Consider the following 16,957-nt stretch of genomic DNA (forward strand, 5'->3'; position numbering starts at 1 on the left):
GCAGATAACAATTGTACCGTGAGTTATTTTTGCTGTTTTTCCCGCTTGGAAGAACAAAATAGCGCTTTGCCTGCCAACGGTCACTCACTGCCTGCACGAGCCCTGAGCCCTGGTTGCCAAGCAACATAATATCGCACACAATTTTGCTCGCGCTTGACTCTCCTGTTGTGAACGCACGACACTGTTCAGCGCGCTCCACGTCATCACGCGTCTATGAACAATCAGCACGCACGGCGGCCATTTTGAAATTTGCCAACCACGAAGGATTACTTTTGCCAACCACGTCGCAAAGACACAACTCAACCGCTACAACCTGAACCGGAAGCGGCACAAAATACGCCCTTTACTCGCATACAACAGAACCTTAATCAAATCTACGAATTTTGGGAATATGGTGTACAATTAAGACACTTGTATATAAAAAAAAAAAAAAATATATATATTTTTTTATCTCAATTTTTTCCATCATTTCCCAATCTTAAAATTCTCATATTGAACTCCTACAAGAACTGTTACATCAGATTCAACAGTCATACATTAAACTTACCTACCTGATTGAACATACACAAACTTTTTCTCCTGCCTCAGCCTAATTCCGTATTACTCAAATTTTTTTTCTTACTACAATGGCCACCACAGCCAATTCCACTATTGCTCCTCCTCCTCCATTTTTAGCCGAAGGAGATACACCAATCTTAGAATGGGAAGAATGGATTGGTGTCTTTGAGAACTACCTAGAGGCCATAGATGGCCTTAGATTTCCATTATCACGGAAAAAAGCAATATTATTAAACTCATTAGGCAAAGGGGGTCAACATGCATTCAAGTTTTTGCCTGAATTACGTGGTGCTGATGGTGAGCTAGTCGATAATCCATATATGGAAGCGAAAATGAGACTTGAAAAATACTTCGGTAAGAAAGTGAACATTGTTATGCAGAGACACAAGTTTTACACCATGCCTCAAAGAGATAAAGAATCCGTTGACCAAATGGTTACACGACTTAGGGAACTTTCTCTTAAATGTGATTTTGGACCCATGACTGATCAGATGATCAGAGACCAATTAATCGTCCAATGCAAGAACAAAAGGATGCAGCAAAAACTTTGGGCTGCAAAGAACCCTAGTCTGACAGAGGCCATAGCCATTGCGAAAGTAGTGGAAGAAGCCGACAAATGCATGGAAGAAATGCATAACTTGGATATGAACAAAGATGACTCCATATGTGTCGTGAACAAAGTAGATAAGAATTTCACTTCCACGGATGTTAAGTCTAAGAACTTAGTATCAGCTGATGCCAAACCCAAATTCACTAATTTTAAACAGAGAAACAGAAATACTAGTTCAGTTGGAAGAAGCAAATTTATGGGTTGTTTTCGATGCGGCAGCATGACACATGCAGCCGATTTTGCGGGATGCTTTGCCAGAGACAAAACCTGCATGAAATGTGGGAGGAAGGGCCACATTAGCAAAGCCTGCAGGTCCCCTTCTGTGAACAAAGTTGCCTTTGTAGATGATGAATATATTCCCAATGAAATGTCTTTATGCATTGAAGGTTGTGATGATGTAGGAACGTGTTTATGTATTGGTCTCCAAAGACCTAAGGCTGATTTCATTGTAAATGGGGCTACCATAACACTACTTGTGGACCCTGGTTCTATGCATTCTATATTTCCCATGTCCTTATTCAAAAAACACTGGCCGGGTATGACACTCCAAGTAAGTGACATAATTCCCAAAGGGTATAGTGGACAAGTTATTAACATCAAGGGTGTTATGGATGCCTCATTCACATTTAAAGGCAGAAGTTCTTATGGTAAAGTGTACATTTCGGATGACGGTCCAGCGATTTTAGGCTGGATACAACAATACGATTTACACATTATTTTAGACCCGCGTTCTACTGAAAGTGTTTTAGTAATTGATGAATGTCATAGTATTGACTTTATTTTAGATAAATTTGCTGATGTTTTTCGCACTGATTTGGGCAAATTGAGTGGTTACATGCATGTCATTAAACTAAAAAAAGATGCCTCTCCTGTAAGACACGCTCTCAGGAGAATACCCATTGCTATTCGCAAGGAAGTGAAGGACATGTTAGATGACATGATAAAACAGGACATTATAGAACCTGTAGAAGTCTCAGAATGGCTTTCGCCTGTCGTTGTTACAAAAAAAAAGGATGGGAAATTGCGTTTTTGTGTGGACCTTAGGTCCCTCAATCAGAACATAGTAGTAGATAAATTCCCACTCCCCAATATTTCTGAGATGGTGCTGTTAATGAACAAGGCGAAGTTTTTTAGTAGACTAGACCTCCGTTCAGCATATCACCAAGTAGTTCTTCATCCTAAGTCCAGGGAACTCACTGCTTTTGTCACTGTTGAAGGAGTATTCCAATTTAAAAGATTGCCCTTTGGGTTAGCTTCCGCTGCAAGCGTTTTTCAACGAATGATGCATTCCTTGTTTGGAAGCCTGACACAAGTTCATTATTTCCAAGATGATGTTTTAGTAACAGGGATTAACAAATCTGAACACAACGATAACTTAACCAAAGTGTTACATATCTTTTCTGATGCAGGGCTTACCCTTAGGAAAGATAAATGCCAATTTATGCTAACGGAAATAGATTACCTAGGTTACACTATATCACATGCTGGAGTCAAACCCAAAGAAGATTTATTGAAAGCCATCAGATGTGCTCCCATTCCCTTGAACAAAGAACAGTTGAAATCATTTCTAGGGCTAGTGGAATATTATTCTAAGTTTGTCCACAATTTTTCTCACAAAACTGAAGCGTTGAGATTGCTCCTTAAGAAAGGTGTTCAATTTGAATGGGGTCCTCTACAATCTGACTCCTTTGAAACGATCAAGTTGGAGATCGTCAATGCAGGTATTCTCTCCACGTATGAACCAGGCAGAGATACGTTTGTGACCGTGGATGCAAGTGCTTATGGCATTGGTGCTGTACTTTCTCAAAAGAAAGGTGACACAGAGAAGACGGTAGCTTTCGCTTCACGCACATTGACAGTTTCAGAACGTAATTATGCGGTCATAGAGCGTGAAGCGTTAGCTGCTGTTTGGGGTGTGTCGCACTTTCGTACTTATGTATGGGGCTCACACTTTTCTTTGAGAACAGACCACAAGCCTCTTCTCAAAATACTGTCACCTGGGGGAGCCAGTAAAGGCTCTCCTAGGCTCATGAGATTTGCTGCAAGATTACAGGAGTATGATTATTCTCTGCAACACATCTCTGGTTGGAAGAACGTTCAAGCAGATTGCTTATCCCGACTCCCTGTTGATTGTGGGAAATCATATGATTTTGATGATGAAACTGTATGCTTGGTTGATGATTTCTGTGATGTTTGCTCAAATGGTTTCGATTCTGTTTCTAGAGAAGAGTGGCATCATGCTGTTTTGGCCGATTCTGAATTTTCTGAATTGGTGAGTGCCATCCGGTTGGGGTGGAAACGTGAGGGTGACATTAAACCTTCTTTACGCAGTTTTATACAGGTACAGGAGGAACTTAGCGTAGGTAGTTCTGATGACTTTGTTTTGCGAGGTGAAAGGTTTGTACCTCCTACTCCACTAAAGAAGAGATTATTTACCTTGGCACATGAAGGTCATCTCGGACAGAGTATGACTGGTAAACGCCTCAAGACCAACTTTTGGTGGCCGGGTCTAGATGATGATGTAAGGCGTTGGGTAGAGAACTGTATGATGTGTAAGGAGAGTGAAAAAAGATTAAAAGTACATTCACGTCCATTAGGGTCTATCTCCAGCTGCGAAGATTTACCGTGGAGCAAGGTTTGTTTGGACTTTATCGGTCCCATGGACTGCTTATCTGCTGAATGTCGCTTTGCAACAGTCCTAGTAGATGTTTGTTCTCGTTGGTTGAGTGTTGAGTTCATGAAGAATATAACCACGGAAAGTGTGATTGGGTATCTCAGGTCGGTTTTTATGAGAGAAAGTTTTCCTTGCATATTGTTGACAGACAACGGTACACAATTGACGTCCTCTTCCATGCAAGCTTTTCTTTCCAACCATGGTATTAGACACATGCATACATCCTTGTATAACCCACAGGGGAACGGCATTGTAGAGCGCATGAATAGACTTATTAAGGGCGTCATTCAACTAGCTTTGCAAGGTAAACGGAATGTTCGTACAGCTGTGGAAGAAGCTGTATGGTCCTACAATACCACGATTCATAGTGTAACTAATGAAGTTCCCTTTGTGACCATGCGAGGTAGAATTCCCAAGACTAAGATGATTCCTCAGTGGTTGTTAGAACTTAAGTCTCAGGGGTTTGAGTGCCCCCCTAATGTTAGTTATATGCAGGACAATTGTTCCTTCAAAGGGAAGGTTGGTAAAGTTGATGTTGGTGATTATGTTAAAATTAAGTTAGGCAGAAAGGAGTCTGGAGCGAACAAGTTTTCTGATCCTTTCAAAGTCAGAGAGGTGCACAGGTGGCATGTTGTACTTGAGAATGGCCAGAGATGGAATTTTAGAAGGATTGCTCTGTTTGCGAAAGGGAGTGGTGGTGTTGCCAAGAATGACTCCAGTGATTCTGCTAAGAATGACTCCGGTGATTCTGAATATTCTTCCTGCCCAAATGGTCCTGGCGTCACGGCTATTCCCAAATCCGTCCCTAGTGGATCAGGGCGAGTTAACGAGCAGATCAGTCTGCCTACACAAGCAGTTCCACACTCCTTGAGACAGCGTAATACTCCCAGGAAATTTGATAACTTTGTATTGTATTAATTCTTATGCTAACTTTTCCCTTACTTCCATTTACTCTTCTTGTTTAATTGTTACATGATACACTGTAAAGTAAGATGGAGCAATGTAAATTCATGTAGTACAAGTTTCACCCTTTTATGTAAAGATTCTATTTCATTCTTTGTTAATAGCAAATATCTCATGGTTTGGTTATGTTCTTTGCTTAAGTAGTGTAAATACTACATGATCGGTTATGTTTTGGTTCGTGATTATATGACTCATACTTTGTTCATTAAGAAGAGAAGATATGTTGTAATCTCTATGCTTCTCCTGCCTCTCTCCATGGAATGTGGAATCTGGAATCATGCATTGCATGCAGTGGATTCCAGATTCCCTTCATTCCGACCTGGCGGTTGCTGAGGCAGGAGGCTGTATACTTGTATCAAGCTTAATAAAACGCTACCTTGACTACTCACCTGTGTCCTGGAATACACTTCAACTACAATACAAGGTTTATCTCAGAAGTGCTAAAAATCCTCGCGCTAACTGCCAAATGAGAGATTATCGCTGGAAAACCAACGATAATCTCTCGAAGTTTGGCGTTAGCTTGATGATAGGGGCTCACAAACTTAGCCATGATATCCACCTTCCATAGGATATCATGGCTAAGTCAGGAAAATACCAGGTGTAAAAAAAGCAGTGCTAACCGCAGTTAGCGCTGCTTTTTTTATCACTAACAGGGATAGCGAAATCCTTGATAATAGGAGAAATGTCGCTTAACAACATTTCTCCTATTATTTTTCTCTGGAACGCCCCCTTTGCATCTCATTAGAGATGCAAGGGGAAGCGTAGAGAAAAAGGGTGCTAACATGCGAATTTGCGTATTAGCACCCTGTTGCTGATAGGGAGATAATTTTTATCTCTGCTTTCTTGGCTTTTAAAGCCAAAAAAGCAGAGATAAATCACTTGATAATATGCCGCGTTGTTTTTAATGTTCTGTGTTTAGAGATCAATGCTACACCTGTCTCTTTCGCGTATTTCCTAAATCTTTTTTTCATGTTCCTTTGCCCTGTTCTATTATCTTTTACTTTTTGGATGAAAAAGTCTTTTGTTGAAAGGTTCTACCAAAGAACTTGCAAATGCAAATACTTACAGGCATTTCATCTTCTGAAAGAGTCGTGACATTTAGGAAACTGCACGGCCTCGTTTATCAAACACTCATGGTATAAAAGCAGAAACTTGTTTGATAATTAAGACAGAGTATAATGTATTAATGCAACAAACGAAAAAGCGAAGGAAATTTGGAGATACAACTGAGTAAGTTAAGGCCTGGCATAAAACAACTTCACAGAAACATGTGGTGGGCCTTGATAACAGTTTGCACACTTCTCTGCATATTTAACCTATAGCACTGTAGCTAAACTCCCACACAAGTTCCCGCATTTAGCAATGTTCCCCCCTGGGAAGAGCAGGGTCACCAAATGTTTCTTGGGAGCCCGCCACCAGCGCGGTTCAATGTCAAGTTTGGCAAATACCGAGGCAGCCTGATTCTGTTTCCTCCTCGTGCCTCTTACTTCCGGTCCCTTTATCGCACTCTTGCAAGTTCTTTCCTATCCCTCCTTCTCCCCTTGTCACTCTTTTTCTCTTTCTGCTTTTTCATCATTTTCTGCCTTTCTATTTCTTGCTCTGGGTCAATGAAGGGTGATGAAAAATTCCCAGCAGTGACTTCCATTGCACACTACCCGCAGTCACCATCACAATTTGAGCACGGTTTCCCTGTTTCTGTCTTTATAACTTCGTTAATATTGTGTGATTTCTTTACATAATGTGTCTGGGCAGGAAGCTTCGAGCCCACAGCACTTCCTGTTCTGGACCATGAATGTCTCCATCCACCACATTCACCACATAAAATTCCTTTGGTAATGCAAAGCATGAGTCTGTGACTCACTGTCCTTTGGTCTGCTAAGAAAAGCAAACATACCACAGTTTTGTGACACATTTCACTAGGCATGCTGAGCATAACCTCTTTGGCCAAATTAAAAGACACTCTACTCACCACATGTCCATCCTAACACTCTCCCCGGCACATGGTGTGACTCACTGCTGGCACTAGGATTAAAAGCCAGCTGTCAATTTCTAGAAGAAACAGAACATCAGTCTTCCCCATTCACAAACACAATGGGCCAAGTCACAGAGCTTTTCCTAGGTGTAAGTGCCACTCACGCAGAGAAATAGGTATAAAGCATTTAGGCGTGACTCAAAAGGCCACATGGTCTGTGTTGGGTTTGAGGAAGCTCAGATAAGTGTAAAATACTCATGCATAATGTATTTATTAACTGGCAGGGGAAAAGTGTGAAGGAGCAAGTGTTCCAGCTGTGTATCCAAGAAAAAAAAGTGAAGTTCCAATGCAGTTGCCAAGGATATGCAAATCACATTTTGTGAACAGTCACAAATTGCTAAACTTTTTAGGGCATTGACAAAAGATTTGAAATGCACTGACTTGTATCTTATAATTTATAACTTATATCCAAATGGACCAAGAGGGGAGAAACCTGCGGAAAATGCACCAATCAATTGGAAACGTATGTGGCGTGTGTAGAAGGGGGTGTCAGACAAAACAAACGTGTTTCATCGTTACTGTAAAGGAGAAAGGAGGCGAAATACAAGGAACCTTGCCCCTAAAGGATTAAGATATGCACAAATAAATTACATGTGGGAAAACCACCATGCTGTTGCATTCTCTGAAGCTGACTACACACAAAGGTCAGAATGTTTTAATTTCCATGAAACACTGCTCAGCAACTATATATATCTAGTATCTCTCTCCCCATGTGCTGGTGCACTTTATACTGCCTTGTGCCACCCATCCACCCTTGCATCATAGTGGGAGGGTGGTCATGTGATGACTAGCATAGGTTTTGTACGGGGAGGATATCCTTCCAGTGCAAAATATTATGCTTAGACATAGTTTAAAAGTTCATGGGTTTGTATGTGTGCTGTACACTGCAGCACAAATGCAAAGTGGAAAATCTTTCTGGAAAAAAAAACCATTTCCCCAATGTTACACCAGCCTCGAGGATGCATACATGTTTGGCACAAAGTTCTATCTACCTATTTTAGTGTGTAGGGCTTTGCATCAAGAACCGTTGGTGGTTGTAATTGCCAATGTACCTCCCATGCTACACCCCTTGGAGACAAAGTAACGCAGTGTAGCGCAGTGCACATGAGCATTACTTTAGGCAACTTTCTGGGGCAAAAACAAATTTTGCGCTGGAAAGTAAATCACAAATCAACACTTGCATCACTTCCTGTGACTTGCACCTATGTAAAGTGTTGGTAAATCAATGCAAGAATGCAAAAACGACTTCTCCTTGTACATATCCTGTTACTTTCACACAGTACTCAGGGCATATCCACTCTTTCTCTACGCAAGAATGAGCAAAATAGTAACCCTAGGTGTAGTACTACGAGTTTGTGCTACTGCGCGAATTGCACGTAGCGCAGTGCAAAAATGCGTATCATAGTGGGCAATTTTTGCTTGCTCGCGGTCCTCAACGTCAAGTTGGCGACCGCGAGCGAGCAAAATCAACATCCCGGCGAGACTTTTTCCTCGTTCGCGATCAGCAACATCAAGTTGCCGATCGCGAGCGTGGAAAATAAACCTCCTGGCGAGATTCTCTACGCGGGGAGGTCACGTATCTCATTGCGAGTGGTTGCATATGCTCGCGTCTGCTCGCGATGAGAAACTACCAGTCCGCTTTGAGAAAGCTGCCGCTCGAGTACGAATCTACTTGAGCGGAAGAAAATGACCGCTTGCACTGTGCAAGATTCCGTTTGCAATGATTGCACAGTGCGGACAAGTATACGGCACTGTGCAATCAGTGTGAACAGCATTTCCCTACTGCACTACGCAGTTCGCTTAGCTACGCGTAGCGTGCGTAGTGCAAAGTTCACTTCGCATAGCTACGCGTAGCGCTACTATGCAAACTACACCCAGGGTTACAAAATAGATTTAGCAGAAACAGCTCTAAATCATAGTCAACCACAATCTCTGCTAAACAGAAGTCTTTCTCTACAGAAGTCCACTCACATCTATTTTTTCCACCAATTTCCTAGAGTGCTCCTTGTTATTCTGGGAAGAGGAGACAGAAAATTCCAAGAATAAAGGATACTGTCTCCCAAATTATACATATCATGTGAAGGCACCCTCTAACCCTCACCGCCGAACGTATATCCAGCAGTGAAGGTTATGGTCCCTTCGCGCGCTATATATGACTCATCTAAACTCACTAGAGAGCACTTGACCAAGGGAGCTCGAATATTAATTTAATCCACTTCTAATAATTTTAGGAAGTGAGTTCGGCGGGATCAGATGTGGGAACTAAATACAAGTCTAAATATATTTACTGATATGATTCTGGACTTGGTAGCCTATATTTTGAAGTTAATATTTTGTAAAAAAATTTTTTGCAGTATAGTTTTTTACATCACCAACTATCTCCATCATTATGTGTATCAGTGCAGGAAGGACTCGTTAAAGGAAAAAAAATGTTGATTTTTTTCTCTTATGAAGATGTAATCCATTATTACAAATAGTGTCCCTTTGTTGTTGGCATGTTTCAACAATATGTTCTATTGCTTGGTTTTCATGGGGATTGTGATCAGTCATAAACTCATTACAATTCACAAATATGTTCAGTCGGTTTTAAGTTGACCTTCAAATGCTTAGAAACTTTTTACGCTGCAGAAATTGCAGAGAAATTAAGTTTAAAATAAATGCTTCCTTTTTTTCAATTACAAGGCTGGCAGGCAGCGTGACTTCATCCAGCGCGGCCTTTCTGCCTGCATAGAGGTCTGTACTCCTGTGGTATGTCACTTCCTGTGAACCGGCTTGACTAGGTTAGAACAATGCGATACAAAAGGGGATGATGGACGGAGCGTTTGAACAAATCAAACACTCACCCCCAGTCAACTGATCTGGGTTTAATCCATCACCATTCTTTAGTTCACTCAGCCACCCCAGTTCAGACATGGCTATATGCAAATCAGTCTGACCCTGTGCCTCATGGGAACAGTCCAGCCCGAACTGCCAAGCCATGTCTTCCCTGGATCGGAAACAAGCATCCTGGGACCGGTTTCGGATTCATAATCCTCATCAGCCATGCTATCTTGAATCCAGTGGCCAAGTGAACAAGGGACTCACGTCTGAGCATACCCTGCCACACTTAGGGCGGACAAAGCGATACAAAAGGGGATGATGGACGGATCGTTTGAACAAATCAAACACTCACCCCGAGTCAACTGATCTGGGTTTAATCCATCACCATTCTTTAGTTCACTCAGCCACCCCAGTTCAGACATGGCTATATGCAAATCAGTCTGACCCTGTGCCTCATGTGAACAGTCCAGCCCGAACTGCCAAGCCATGTCTTCCCTGGACCGGAAACAAGCATCCTGGGACCGGTTTCGGATTCATAATCCTCATCAGCCAGGCTATCTTGAATCCAGTGGCCAAGTGAACAAAGGACTCACGTCTGAGCATACCCTGCCACACTTAGGGCGAACAAAGCGATACAAAAGGGGATGATGGACGGAGCATTTGAACAAATCAAACACTCACCCCCAGTCAACTGATCTGGGTTTAATCCATCACCATTCTTTAGTTCACTCAGCCACCCCAGTTCAGACATGGCTATATGCAAATCAGTCTGACCCTGTGCCTCATGGGAACAGTCCAGCCCGAACTGCCAAGCCATGTCTTCCCTGGACCGGAAACAAGCATCCTGGGACCGGTTTCGGATTCATAATCCTCATCAGCCAGGCTATCTTGAATCCAGTGGCCAAGTGAACAAGGGACTCACGTCTGAGCATACCCTGCCACACTTAGGGCGAACAAAGCGATACAAAAGGGGGTGATGGACGGAGCGTTTGAACACTTCCTGGTGCAAGCCAATAAAAGCTGCCCTTGAGCCCTGCGAGCAGCTTTTAGGAGGACTTTGGTGGAAACCGGTTCGCGGACACCATCCAGTCAGTCAGTAATAACTTTATTCAATACTTTTCAGTAACATAAAAGTGTACAACAAAATAAAGGACAGGAATGCCGAAAAACTTGTCATATGCACAATTCAATTATAAAAGATCAAAAAGAGAAAAAAGCCAGTTTAAAATCCAATTTCATCCACTCGAAAAAACTCTTTCTAAAATAATGAGTATAAAATCATTATAAAATGTATTTGAACAATTAAAACATACAGAGATCATCCAAGAATGTGCTTTACTTAGGGAAATTCTATCCACAGGTTTTTCCTTATTTTCAGTTCCTTCCATAGAAACAAAGGCTTTGCACAGAACACATATGGAGTATATAATTGCTATAAAAATAAAAGGGCTGGTCTACACTGTCTAAACTTGTGTGTTTTAAATATGGGTAGTATACATTTCTTCCTATGAATTTCAAAGTATTGACAACAAAATACAATGTGCCAACTGGTTATAGGCTACGCGCTGTTGCACGGGCGCAATTCTAGCTCTGACAGGGAGTGACAATTCCTGAGAAACCCCACCATCAGCGGCATCATGTTTGTCCTGAATCGGATCAGAATAAACTTTTCTGGTCATTTTCTAACAAAGTCAAAGAAGATATCAAACCCTCTTGGTGAGCCATCATACTGTAAGCAAGAACAAATGGTTTTCCTCTATCTCCCACCTATCTCACTTACATCAGAGCAAAGTATTTCAACTTGTCTTTGGCTAGTGATCTACAAGAATCTCGTTTGTTAAAAAGATCCGCAAGGACAATCTCCTCTCTTGTAGATTTTACGTGTCTCAGCCATGGGATCCCCATAGCGATATTTAGATTCATGTTATCCCTAAAGATTAACTTATTCAGCCCTGTTTCCTCGCGCGACCAAATTGAGTGTCAAAGCAAAATCGGAGCCATCTTTATCCTATCAGATATGTACGTGGTTCCCAATTCAGTTTGTGCTAAGTAGTTCGACCAGAATGGCGGGAGAGCTAAAATACGTTTGAGGAATGAGTCTTCAGCCCTTTGGATATTACGTATATTGACCAGTCCCCAGACCCCCGCATCATATGAGGCCACCGCCACTGTCTTGCTTGAATGTATAGTGAGGAGTTCCCTTATTGCCTTGGACCACAACTTCTTTGTAAACAAGAATATCCCATGAGTATTCCCAAATAACAGAAGGTGGGTGATTTGCTCAATTTATGCCATTCCGCATATAAAGTGAGTTTTACCCTAGGTTTGGCCCTGTAGGTCATGGAGTAAATCTTGGAGCCATTTACTTTCATATCAAGATCCAACATAAGGGCAATGTAATCATCAAATCATCATTGTCATCTTTATTCGATCTCCCAAAGGGCAGATCATAAAAGGTACATACAATAGGAAAAAATCAAGCAGTTTAAAACATGTATGTTGAAAAAAGCTAAACATTATAATAATTTGCAATATGCAAAGTGACGGTGCATACATTTTAGATCCGAGGACGTCAAATCTAATAAAAGAATAAAATGAGTAAGGTAAGATGCCAGGGACAAACTTTCACTTTACAGTAAGGGACCCACAACGCTATTTGAAAAGAATATAACAACTATTTCATCAAAATAGCATACTACTTCTTTTGGCTAAGGCACACTTCAAGAAGCCTGCGACTGCGTGACATAGTTAAGTACAGCTGCCTTGCAGTAGTGTAAGATACAAAGAAAAATTCTCTCTCGGTCCTGATGAATTGCCATTAGACCCCTTAGGGGCTGGATGTGACAAGAAACATGTTGGCTTATCACGGTCCACATACCCTCACTCACCCAACGGTGTTATAAAAAAAAAAAGCACCGCCAAACATCCCCTTCGCTGGTGCCCTTCGGTCATTGCAGCCCCGGCCCGACAAGGAGCATGCCCAGATGATGAAGCATGACACCTCTCCTGGTGTGTGAGAGCACTTATTCCAATTGGAGGCTATTCCACTGACCTTATCACCTTGACCTGTTTCAGGAACTGCACACCATTGAGCTTAACTATTACAGAAAGGGAGCACGTGTGCTGGACCTAATAAAAAGCTCCTGATTCCTCTCGTTTAGATGACTGCGTAACATAAACAGAGGTCATTAAGATGCAACAGGTAAAACAGGGCGGCTTTACACTTCGAAAAGTTATGACTGCGTAACAGGGGTAATACGAATTTCCGTGTGAATGGCAAATAATATTGACAAATGAAGACGAAGTGTAAAATTGGTTGGCAAGAGTGCTCGTCACCTGGACAAATGCAAATGGAGTCCAAGGAATACTGACCTACGGGAAAATGGATTAACCAACGGAAGGAGCCTAACCTGAATCTTGCCAGCAGGGTTCTCTCATACACAATGGACACATATAATAGGTATAGAGCAGTAGTTGGGACCATATGGATAATGCAGTAGTCTTGTTGTAATTTAGCAGCGATTAGGTTTAGCATTAGCAGAAGACATCTTGTATTTAGAGACTATCTTGTCCATTTTGCGGAATCCATTTTGTATTTCTGGTAGCCATTTTGTTTGCCATGTGCTCTATCCTACCTCCCTGTTAACTGCTCTGGAAATCTGCCTAGAGACGAGATATATTTAGCCTCTTCTGCTTTGCACATGCTCAGTTGAGCTTACAGCTGTCCTCAACTTGTAACTGTCAGGATGTGTCCACAAGAATTAGCTAACTGCTAGCTCCTCCCACTTGTAGCTTGTACACTTTCTGTATGACCTCATATGTACTTACAACCAGCATTCTGTACTTGTACCGCCTTCATTTGAGCCCCTGTGTGGGTATAAAAGGACCAAGCTCCTTCCATTCAGTGTGCTACTACATGCATTACCGAAGGGTGTTGTGTGAATGTAGTTCCACCTCATGAGGTTTAATAAACTCTGTCTTTTCTATTCCAGTTTCTGTGACAACTTTTTCCTATTGGTCTGAGGACTCTGTGCAGAGAAGGGCGAATCCCTTGCACTGGTAGGCCTTGCTGAGGCTCACCACCACAGTCTCGGACTGCAAGTTTGTCCACTTCCGTTTGTTCGCTGGTTGCTTGTTTATGCTTTTTTTCAGAATTGTCTCGGGATGCTCAAACAGGTGTGCACATCCCAGCACCGAGAAACTCTCTTTGATAAATTTTAACCATGGGATGGCTGCACCACGGTCACAAGATAAACAATCTCTGATGACTGCCTGATTGAATTCAGCGTCTTTCTTGTACCAGATAGAACACCAAAGAGCCAAGGGTGTAGCATTAATAGTGTCTTGAATAAATCCCAAACCTAGCTTCAGATGCAGTTGAAAATGTGGGGTTGATGGAGGGGCACCTGGTAGCCGGCGACAACATTTGTTCCCTACTGTCTGCATAGCAAGGGCATCCCTTTATCCCCAGATACCTATTCCATATGTTAGAATTGGCAAATACTTCTGATTATAGATCTCTACGATTGGCGCAATAGGTTCTTTGCCAACGGACATGGCAAAGGCAGAAGTGGTGACAACAGCTTGGGTAAAATGCATTATCCTGTTTTTAATACAGGTAGACCAAGTGTAGCCATCATCGAAGTCCAAGTAAGGGTAGGAACTAACCCTGTCTAATGTTTGACCAGCGATGTTGAGAGTACGAGTGTTCATGTTCCTGGGAAAACAAACCATGGTAAAGGTTTTCTTAAGGTTAGTCTCCAAACCCACATCACTCATGAAACTAACATTGCTAGAAATAGTCCTCTTGAGACCCTTGGCCGTCCTTGCCAGGAGCACCGCATCGTAAGCATATAGGAGTGCTGGAACAGGCTTTTTCACCACACACGGTACGTCTGCCCCAACAGAAACCAGGGTCTTTCCAGATCGTTTGTGTAAAGGAGGAAAATAATTGGGGCAAGAACGAATCCTTGGCTCCCCCGCTGAAAACTAAACGGTACTGTACATACACTGGCACTACCATACCTAACTGTTGCCGTAAGTGAGGTTATAGTGAAGAAGTCTTAAAAATGAAACCAGCCCCTCGTCAATGCACATGTTCTCTAAAATAGACCACAGCTAAGCTCTGGAAACACAGTCAAAGGCACTTGACAGGTCCATACACTCAAATGGGAGGAAACTCCTGGCCACGATTAAGTGAAGGTTGAGCACTGCTCAATTGTTACTAGGCCCTTTCTAAACCCATACTGGCTCGTGGCGAGTATTCTATTTTTTTTATTGATCCAGTCAAGTAGGCGATCCAGGATTACCCTCCTGATCATTTTTTTGTAGCAACCAGGAGGGATATTGGGCGATAGCATTTAACATCCTCAATTAAACCCTGCAAAACCCTCCCAGTTCTAGCGATTAGTACAGCATCATAAGCATAAAGTAGGATTGAGAAGGGTTACAAACCTATCATTGCTGTATCCCTGGAGGATGAACTGGAAACCCCTCCCAGTTCTAGCGATTAGTAAAGCATCATCTGCATAAAGTAGGATTGAGAGGGGTTACAAACCTATCATTGCTGTATCCCTGGAGGATGAACTTAGGAAAGATTCTACCTGGTTCGTGTAAAGGGAAATCAGGAATGGGCATAAAACACACCCTTGCCTGAACCCTCTTTTGATGTTAAAGCTATCCGAGCATTCACCATCCCTTCCAAAACGCTCACGGGCATTGGCGTCCGACTACAATTACCTAATGAAGGAGAAAATTCCTCCCTTGACCCCCAAATCCTCCATGATTTTCCACAGCTTTGGATGCGAAACGTAGTCAAAAGCTGCTGACAAATCCATGAAGGATAGATATAGTGACCCCTTCTTAGCCACTGTATACTTAAATAAAACTTAAATTCAAATTACCCCTTTTTAAAACCAAATTGAGTATCCACCAATGTATTATTTGCGGCTTCCAAATCTTCCAATCTGTTGAGTAATATACGCCCCATAAATTTTGCGATGACATTCATCAATGATATGGGCTGATAATTTTGTGGTAGTGATTTATCTTTTTTTTTATAAATCGGGATGATAATCGATGATTCTCTTGATGCGGGGGGGCCTGCCGCTACAGTGGAATTATAAACATTCGTAAGCAGTGGGGCTCAGAGATCTTGCTGCTCCCAGTACATATCCAGAGGAGTCCTGCCTGGGCCTGGGGCCTTTCCTTTACTGCTTTCATCCAGCGCCCTTTTGACCTCAAGCAAACTCACAGACGGGAGGGTGCGCTGTAAAATATTTATTCCTTGGGTCCCTTGGTTCCCTGTGCTATTTGTTTCACTTGTCCCTCTCTCGGGCTTGCGGTGGCTGTGATCTATGACTCAGTGCCTATTTGATACATAGAGTAATAGTTTAAAAAGAAGAGATTATTTGTGCTGGGTCAGCCTCATAATCTAAGCATCAGTTTATCTCAGGCATAGTATGCTGTAAGATAGATGGGAGAAAAGCTGAATAGTCTACCTTCTCCCATTTAATGGAAAATCCATTTGTTGATGCCAGGATTGGGTCAAATCCCAGCTTCAGTGTACTTTTCCTTTTCATGGGTAGGGTCACCCTGAACTCTAGCATTGCATGGTCACTATACCCTGAGAAGGTGGTGTTGAATACTTTGATAACTAGATCTAAGGCTTTGTAAACCATAATGAAGTCGGTGGCGGACTCATAATTATTTCTGGAGAATCTGGCTACTAAGCCATCACTCTCATTCAGTTTTCTGTTTTGAATCCTGAGGCTTAACTTCACCATTAGACTATTCAGGGCTGTTCCATAAGCATCATGTTTAAACTGAGTTAGGGCCTCGCCTTCCATGTCTATAATTCCGCAAATTGGTTTCTCTACGAATGAACAGTAATGTAAATTAAGGTCACCTACCCAAATAATGCTCACAGGTTTATGATGCAAGAAAGTAATTGTCTGGATAACAAGGTCCAGGTCCATTACTACTTGGGTTCTCGAGCTGTCAAAACAATTATTGTAAAAATTGATTAGGAGAATATCCCATGTCTTGCCCACCTCACAAAACAACAAATGGAAATAGGGAGATTGATTAATCAAAGTTTTCCAGGGTATAGTGTCCAGGATGTAAGTTGTTAGGCCCCCCTTCACCCTACCCATCACTGAGGGTTCAGCCGCGGTAAAGAAGCCTCAGTATCCGTCTATAGGGTGGACCGTTGTCTCCCATGTTTCCTGTAGACAGAGGATATGGGCACAATACATCAATCTGTGCCAGCCAGGTGTGCCTATCTTGTTTTTAAGCCCTG

The sequence above is a fragment of the Lissotriton helveticus genome, chromosome 10 (assembly GCF_964261635.1).
Source record: "Lissotriton helveticus chromosome 10, aLisHel1.1, whole genome shotgun sequence".
NCBI lineage: Eukaryota > Metazoa > Chordata > Amphibia > Caudata > Salamandridae > Lissotriton > Lissotriton helveticus.